General features: G+C 38.6%; 1 pseudogene; it reads right to left on the reverse strand.

The window, feature by feature from the left end:
* Positions 1–3,491: 3,491 nt before the first annotated feature.
* On the reverse strand, positions 3,492–9,196 carry LOC101418872 (chloride intracellular channel protein 4 pseudogene; annotated as a pseudogene).
* Positions 9,197–9,541: the final 345 nt, after the last annotated feature.

A 9,541-nucleotide genomic window follows, 5' to 3' on the forward strand; every position in this document is an offset into this window, starting at 1 on the left:
ACAGATTTTAACAGGAAAATTAGGAGAGAGAACATCTGAAATCGCAGAGAGAAGAACAGATAGAGAAAAGTATGGAAAATTTTATCAGGCCTCATGGAATTGAATGACAGCACAAACATTTGCCTCATGGGTATCCCAGAAGGAGAAGAGAAGGGAAAAGGAGCAGAAAGAATATTTGGGAAAATAATGCCATAAAAATTCACAACTTTTATGAAAAACATGAATATGTATGTCCAAGAAGCACAACATATTCCAAACAGAATAAATCCTATAGAACAACTCTGAGACATGTACTAATTAGAATGTCAAATGCCAAAGGTAAAGAAAGTATCCTAAATGCAGCAAGAAAACAGGGATTCAACATACACAAGAGATGCTCAAAAGACTAAGTACTGATTTCTCATCAGAAACCATGGAGGCAAGCTGGCAGTGGTATGACACATTTAAGGTACTGAAAGAAAAACACTGCCTTCAAAATGAGAGAGAGATAAAATATCCAGAGAGAAAAGAAACAGAGAGTTAGTTAAAAAAAACAGACCTGCTCTACTAGAAACACTAAAGGGAGTTCTGCATCTGAAAGGAAAAGACAGGTGAGAGAGGCTTGGAGGACAGTGTGGAAATGAAATTTATCACTAAGAGTAGCTAAAAGTGTAAAATGAGACAGAAAAATAAGATTTGGCACAAAATGACAAAAGATAAAATGGCTGAAGTAAGTAATGTATTTCCTGTAACGAAATTGAATGTTAAACTATTCAACTCCCTAATAAAGAGAAAAAGATAGACAGGATAAACTGAAAAAAAATAAAAGATCCTTCTATATACTCTCTACAAGAGACTTAGCTTAGACTCAGGGACATAAATTGATTGAAAGTGAAAGTTTGGGGAAAGATATTCCATGCAAACATAACCAAAAAAAAAAGAACTGGGGTAGCAAGAAGCAAGACTACTATAAGAGATGAAGAAGGACTGTATATATTTAAAAACAAGTAATCCACAAAGAAAAAGTACAATCATAAATGCTTCAAAATACATTAGGCAAACACTGGCAGAATGGAAGGAAGAAATAGACTTCTCTACACTGACAGTGACAGCCTTCACTACACCATCTTCATGGATCATCGAGATGGAGGATGAATAAAGAGATAGAGATCTTGAATAATATAATAAATGAAATAGACCTACGAGACATATACAGAACACCAATACAGCAGGATATACACTCGTCTTAAGAGCTTGTGGATCTTCTACCAGAATAGACCATATGTTAACTCTCAAAACAAGTTTCAATATATATAAAGAGTTTGAAATTATACAAAGCACTGTATCTAAGCAGAATGGAATGAAGCTGAAAATCATTAATAGGCAGAGACTGGAAAAAGAAGGATGTGGAGGTTAAACAACACACTCAATCTTTTTTTGCCCAAGAAGAAATTACAAGAGAAATCAGTAAATATCTCAAGACAAATGAAAATGAGAACACACCATATCAAACATATGGGATGCAGCAAATGCAGAACTCAGAGGGAAATGTATATCTCTATATGTCTATATCAAAAAAGTAGAGCTAAAATCAAAGACCTAAAGCACACCTGCAGATACTAGAAAAAGAACAGCTAACTAATCCCAAAGCAAGCAATAGGAAAGAAATAACAAAGATTAGAGCAGAAGTAATCAAAATTGAGAGTAAAAACCCTAAAAAACAGTGATTTACAAAACCAAAAGCTGGTTCTTTGAGAAGAGCAATAAAATTGACAAATACTTAGCTAGACTAAGAAAGAAAAAAAGAGAGAAAATGCAAACAAACATAACCAGAAATGAGTGGGAAATTTCCACTGTTGCCACTGAAATGAAAAATATCATTAGAGGATACTATGAACAACTGTTTGCCAACAAATTAGACTACATTGGATGGGAAAATGCACATGAAAACATGCTTAATATTACTAGTTATTAGGGAAATGCAAGTCAAAACCACAATGAGATACCATTTCATAACCACTAAGATGTCTGCTTCAAAAATGGCAAATTACAACTGTTGTAGAAAATGTGGAGAAATTGGAACACTTGATCATTTGGTGGTAAAGTGCAACCATGGTGGAAGACAGTTTGACAGTTATTCAGAAAATGAGGTACTTAATTACCTAATGACCTAGGAATCCCACTTCTAGGTATTTACCCAAAAGGAATGAAAGCAGGGAATCGAACAGATATATGCACATCACTGTTCATAGTGGTATTATCCATATTGCCAAAAGATGGAAGCAACCCAAATATCTATCAACCAATATATAAACAAAATGTGGTATATACAGACAATAGAATATTAATCAGCTATGAAAAGGAATAAAGTTTTTTCTGAAGTAAATACACACTCACCACAATTATAATTTAGTCTAAAAGGAGCAGACAGTCCTCTACCCAAAGTCTACTATTAAATGGAATGGAATGGGAAAGTTGGTGATCTGTGTGTTTTATCTTTCTTTTAATATAGGAAGGATAATGCATTCTTTACAAAAATTATCTACATTAAATGTGCTTTAGAAACAAAATTTTACTTAATATTTTTACCCATATTCCCCACATTTCTTAAGTTAATTTCTGCAAGTGTTGATTTTGACATTACTAATTTTTGTACTACTCAGCTAAATCAACTGAATATTAATTTACATAGGGTTGCTCAAAAGATCTACAAACAACAAAGGTCTATGTTTACCCAAAAAAAGGAGCATTTTAAAATAAAAACAAAATGGAAGAAAGCAATAATGTTCCAAATAAATGGCACTAGGCAAGTTACATATAGTAACTGATTTAGATAGATTATCAGGTATCCATTGGTTTCTCTCATCAAGATAAAATGCTTGAGGAAGATCTTGAGAATATCATCCTCTCCATCTAAATTTTCAGTTTCTATATAGTATCAGATGTTATAATAGTATAAAAGATAAATTCTTTTAGACAAAAATAAAAATCCATCTACAAAGCATAAGAGCAAAATCTGTAGTGACTTTTCATAAATGGCTCTCTTTTCCAGTGGTAATGTCCTTTAGACCATGCATTATGCACCAGTTTGGGGCAGACTGGTGAAGTCATGGCTACCATTTTAACAGTTAAACATTGTACCATAAAAGTTCTGCCATCTACACACAGTGAATGGTGAGGGTTCCAGAGAGATGGCATGCTACCACTAACCTGAGAAGTTTGTGATGGAATGGCTCCAAATTAGAGAGGGGGACATGGCTAGGGGAGGTAGGCAGGTTAAAAGAATTTAAAAATAATACCGCTTGGGAGTGTATATTTTAAGTGCAATGCTATACCTTTTCTATCCTTTATCCTAATCTTGAATAACTGCATGTTCATGCAAAATAAAATTTCTACTTTATGGGAAGAAGAGCAGTCTGTTAGGAAAAGCATATTCTGTTAGGGGAAGATATGAAGACATCTCTCATAAATGCCATTTTATTTGGTGTTTTGGCTAATCACTATATGCTCCTTTAACCCTCCTTATCACTGGGACAGGTATTGGTGAACTCAATCCTGTTATAAGCATTAGTTAAGTATCTCCAGATGCCAGTCATTTCTTTTAGAATATCAAAGTTGTGATACTTTTTGGCCACCACCTTGACAGAGTGCAGATTGGGCAGCTGGTTGCAACACCTAATGTCATTTCATGGCCATCTAGAAATGTACGTGTAGAAAATTTAATGTCCTCCATACTGTTCTCATCAGTTTCATCAGGGAGGGGAGAATTCAGATATTCGTCTGGTTTCTGAAGTGTGAAGAGACCCCTATCCAGTGCTTTGTTAGCCTCTGACCTGAATTCTTTATATATGCAGAGAATTTGGCAAAGATGTCCATTCCAGCAGTTTTTGATTCCGGGTGTTTTGGTGAAAGCTTTAGGTACTTGTGAGGGCATAAGACTTCCTCAAGAAATTCCTCAATCTTATTTACACCGTTTTGATTTCATTGTTGAAAGTAATAAACGGTGGGTGGGTCCCAGTAGACAAGTTCTGCAGGTCTGCAAGCTTCCTTTTCAGGTTAACAGTTGTGACACTAAATGCAACTCCTTTGAGCCAAAGATTCATGAAGAGCCTCTGGGAGAAGAGGCTTTGCTTTCACCATTACTGCCAGCCTTGAGGAAGTGCTCAATGGTGGCTCTTTGCTCTTCTCCTTCAGCCCATTCAGTGGCATCTACAACCTCAAGGCAGGCTCAGCTGGGCTCGGGGGAAGGAGAGCTGCGGCTGCTGTTCCCAGGCTCCTCTGGTTGTCGGATTCCTCGGTGTTGCGCTTCCCTCAAGAGTCCCAGGGTGGAGCCTCACAGTGGCCTCAGCTCTGCAGCAGGGCCCCATGCCCTGCAAGCTACTCCACAGGTGGCTGCCTGGAATTTGATACATTCAACAACATTGTCCTCCCCTGCCATACATAGCTAAGCCTCTCTGGGATCCAAAACTTCTTCAACAATGAAGCTTATTATTTTGCCAAATTCAACTAATAGGAAAATGAGATACTAATGATAGGTTTAAACATAAGAAATAAAGTACATAATAATTTAGAAAAACTAAAATAAAGTTTAAAAAATTGGGGTTTTAAAAAAATGAAAAATATTTTTTTAAAAGTTTTGATGTTTTGCCTTTCATCTCTGTAATAGGTGTTGTCCTATATGTACCATCGCAGTTTCTTCCATTTCTTTCTCAGTGTCTTACCTTTTTTTTTTTTTTCATTATGTCTTCAAAGAAGTTTTAGGTCACAGTAAAATCACTTACAGAATATAGTGGTGTGGGATGTCATTGATGGAAGATACAGGAGAAGGAGCATGCCTGGGCATGCATGTAGGGTATATAGATATGTTTGGATGTTTGTTGGATATTGACACAGTGGATAGAGATTCACACAACTGAGGGAATGCTGGACTCTGATACTGGGAGTTCTGCCACATTCCCCAATGGAACAGCTACAATCCCCCTAGTGCAGGGGCAATGACCAGTGAAGAAGGAGGGTACAATGATGGGCCCTTGATACTGACAACTATGTTTATGAGCCTTTTGCTCTTGAAATTTCAACTTGGCCTAATGTTGTAAGGTGCTTAAGAGTTATTTCCTGAGAGCCTCTGAGTTGCTCAAATGTGGCCACTATCTAAGCCAAGCTCAGCATATAAATGCATTACCTTCCTCCCAGCATGGGACATGACTCCCAGGAATGAGCTTCCCTGGCCCTGAAAGATTTCTACCAAGCCCTAGCTGGTGATACAACTAGAAAAAGACCTTGAATAAAAGGGGGAAATGGTAAAGACAAGTGAATATACATGGTTAAGAGACTTCAAAATGAGTTGGGAGGTCATCAGAGAAGTTGTACTTATGCGTGTCTCAGCAGGATCTCAGAGACAACCAAAGTAGATACTACCCCAGGTAGTGGTTCTCCTGAGGTCTGTGGAGACACCCACATCCTATGGTCATGGCACATGGCTCCAGCGTTCAGTGCCTTGCCAGTGAGCCCTACTTTGGAATTTGTTCTCCTGAGCGTTATGGACTTGGACTCAGATGTAACTTCCCTACACACACCTTTTCTGTCCCTTTCATTTTACCTATGGTTGGTGCTGGGGTTGGTATATGTCCAGGGGACTTGAATCTCTGGATTGTCCATTCGCCAGTTGGGCCCTGAGCCTCAGCAGAGTTACAACACCTACTCCCCAGTTCGTTGGACTTACCCAGGTCAGCTACAAAGGAGATGAGAGTGGTCAACCGCCACACCAAGGAACCAAGAGAATCTACAACTGCAAGCAGGAGAATCCCATCCATCAGCCATGTGAGATCAAAGCCCCCTCTCAGTTAAGAGGTTCAGAATTGGGGAATAAAATATGGACTAGAGTGGATTTACTGGTATGCTACTATAGAATTATTGTGACTCTAGCAAGGAAAGAATTTATATCATTGATGTGGGTACAGGGGCCACTGGAGTTGCTGAAGGAAGGGAGAGGGAAAAAGGTATACTATGGGGGCATTTTCAGGACTTGGAATTGTCCCGAATGATATTGCAGGGACAGATGCAGGACATTATATATTCCACTATAACCCATGAAATGGACTGGAAAAGGGTGTAAACTACAATGTAACTATAATCCATGCTATGTAGCAATGCTCCAAAATGTATTCATCAAATGCAATGAATGTACCACACTAATGAAAGAAGTTGATGTGAGAAAAGTGGGGGGTGTGGAGAGTGGGGCATATGGGAATCTCCTATATTTTTTAAGCTAACATTTTATATGATCTATGTATCTTAAAAAAAAAGAAAAAACAAACAAAAAACAACATGGATGAAGCTCGAAGGCATCATGTTGAGTGAAATAAGCCACATGCAAAAGGACAAATAATGTGTCATCTCACTGATACAAAATAATTATATTAATCAAATTCATAGAGTCAGAAACCAGAATACGGGTAAGCAGGGTTGCAGTAGAGAGGAGAAAATAGGGAGTTAATACTTAATTTGAACAGAACTGTTCAGACTGATGGAAGATTTTGGTTATGGATGGTGGTGATGGGAGCACTAAATTGTGAGTGTAAATACCATTGAATTATATATATGAATGTGGTGAAAAAAAAAAGGAGAAAATTTAGGTTGAATCTGTTACTTTAATAAAGTAAAAAAGATGCATAGGAGTATACAGTATAAGCAGTAGCTATTAATGTAAGTTATGGTCTATAGTTAATAGTGTAATTATAATAATATTCTTCTATTAATCATAACAAAATTACCACACTAATTCAAATTGTTAGTAATAGGGAAAACTGTTTAGGGTGATATATGGCAACTCTGTATTTTCTGCATGAGATTTCTATAAGTCTAAAACTTCGATTAAAAAAATAAGGAAGCTGTCAGTTATTGATCTAGTTATGGCTATTTCGGTTTCATTATGGGAATTGCAGCTTAACTTTCTGGGAAATGTGCTTACATAATGGACAACTTCCTAGTCCAGTTGTTGCAGGTAGCAGGCCAGATTTTCCTGGTCTGGTACTTGCTAATTTTGGTAAGAATTTCCTGGTTGTTATCCATTTGTATATTCAATCTCTCATATTACTGAGAATTATTATATTGGACTGTGAAACTGGAATGATAAATGATTTTACTGACCATTTGATTTGCTTGAGTTTTCATTTCATCCAAAGAGTTATAAAGAAGAAACGGAGTGAGGCAGGCTAGTTTAGGGAATAAAGAGACCAATATTGAACCTGGCAAAAAAAACCACAGCCATGGAACCCTCCCTGGAAGAACCTCTTGAGAATTCCCCTTCTGGAATAAGATCATCTGGGACCAAGGATAGCCCCAGCTATTATCAAGGGAACTTGACACTGAACCTCTCCCCCAGAGGAATTGACTGGTAGGATAACCAAATCAAAACAGCAAACAACTGGGATTCCTTCCCCAACATTAGCAAAGGGGTGAAATAATTAATGGTTTAAAAAGCAAGCTTGGAAGCTAAAGGGACCCTTCTTTGCCCTTTTTCCCTTTTTCCTTTCTTTGCCAGGACCAGCCTGCAAGTATGCCTGAGACCCATAATCTGTTATTTTCTTTCTCTTCTCTCATTTTCTTAATAAACTACCGGCCTAACTCAACTGGCATGTTCTTAAATTCTTTTTTGTTACATAGCCGAGATCCTAGAGAAAATCTGGCAACAGGAGTTTAACTGAAGCAAGCTGACATACCAATAATCTCTCATGGTGGTGATAAGCACACCGCCCTGGCCTGCAAGGAAGAACAGTAACAAAGAGTTCAAGCAGACACCAGCAGGGCCTGCTAATCTTCACCAGAGAGCCACACCTTCCATAAACATCTTGCTTGCTGATTAATGAACTGGGCCTCAAGGACTCCCTGCTCCAACAGCCCCATAGCCTTGTAAAGCAGAGAAAACATGTACCATGTCCCCTTTATGCCTCCCCATCCCTGCCAAGAACCTTTCCTTTGTCTCAAGTAGCCATCTAAGCTGCTCCCCCAACTCAGCCTCTTGAACAGAAAACTCTTTTGGTGCTGCTCCTGCATTAATGCAACTTTACCTCAATAAACTTTTCTAAACCCCCTTTTTAAAGTCTGTTTGTTTCTTTTCAGGACAATAGTACTTGATGGACAGAAGTGGGATCCAAAGATGGACACTGGAATGATGCCTCCATGCCTCAGAGATAAGCACAGTACCTGCAGGAGTCCTTTGAGTTCTATCCTCTCCGCATTTGTTTCCTGGTTCACTTGGCTAGCCCCTTTCGGATCTTTGAACTTCTGCCATGTTGCAGGTGAGGTCAAAATCCTTTTGATGAGCTAAGGTCTGCTAGGGCCCTCTGTTTTTGGCCATTGGGTAAGAGAATGCTCTTCTGTTTCTGTTTCTCAACTGTTGCTATGGGAAACAGTCAGCCAGTTGTCCAGAAGGGCCTCTGCAAAGGATGGCTGCTCATTTTATGTTTTCTAATTTGGGGCCCAGTTCTTGTTCTTTTCTAACTAAAAGGACAAAATTAAGCTCTGATGATCCCAAATTTACCCGGCCTCAGTGGGGATTTTTGATCGTTCCAAACTGAATAATCTTAGGGAAAATTTCTGCTCATCAAATGGTTCCACTAAATTCCCTGAATCGGATGCATTTAATAAATGGCTTTTAGAAGTCAGAGAATGTGAGGTCAAAGGCCAAATTAGAATCTATTAAGGAGAAAAAGAAAGACCTTAAAACTGAGACTCCTGATCTTGTATAAGACCTTAAAACAGAAACCCACAACATTGTAGAAGATTTTAAAGCAGAAACTCGAGACCTCTCTGAAAGACTGAGAGTAAAATCTGTGGCTTGAATTCAGTGCCAAAGACTTCTAAACCTCTTAACCCCTTCCCCTTGCCTAACCTTGATCATCCTCCACCCCACCCCCATTTCAGTCCCCAAAGTTGTCCCTCCTTGCCCCAACCCTGTTCCTCAATTTTCTTTTAAAATCAAACCCCAACACTGTTTGGGATGAAGAAAATAAATTTAAAGAAGTACCCCATTATACATATGCTCCACGGACTCAAAGTGAGCTGGTCAGTTTCTCTAACAGCCTTCTCAACCCGTGTGAAGACGCAGCTAGTTTTCACCGGCAATTTGAAAGTTCTTTGTATCACGTGTAAGCCAGGCATCCCAGACCTCTTTCGATTTGCCCAACTCACTGTAGGCCAAGGACATGTTCTCCATTGGTGCACTATTGAGGCATATCTGACATTCAATCCTACCTTTAATAACAATAGACCCCCGAGGAGCATTGGGACTTAGCTCAGTGTATCACAAAAATTTTATTAGACTCCATCCCCAAAGCCTTCCCTCAACCTGTTGACCTCTCAAAGGTCCACGTCATAAAGCAAAAGATGGGAAATCTGTCTATGAATAGTACATGCAATTCACTGAAGATTGTGATGCAAACTCAATCATAGCCATCTGAAAGCTCTCATTAATTATCACTCCATGTTCTTAGAAGGCCTTCTTCCTGAGCTCTACGCTGGTCATGCACAATGGTGCTGACTGGCAAACTCTTGATACTCA

Source organism: Dasypus novemcinctus, chromosome 3, assembly GCF_030445035.2.
Source record: "Dasypus novemcinctus isolate mDasNov1 chromosome 3, mDasNov1.1.hap2, whole genome shotgun sequence".
NCBI classification, from domain to species: domain Eukaryota; kingdom Metazoa; phylum Chordata; class Mammalia; order Cingulata; family Dasypodidae; genus Dasypus; species Dasypus novemcinctus.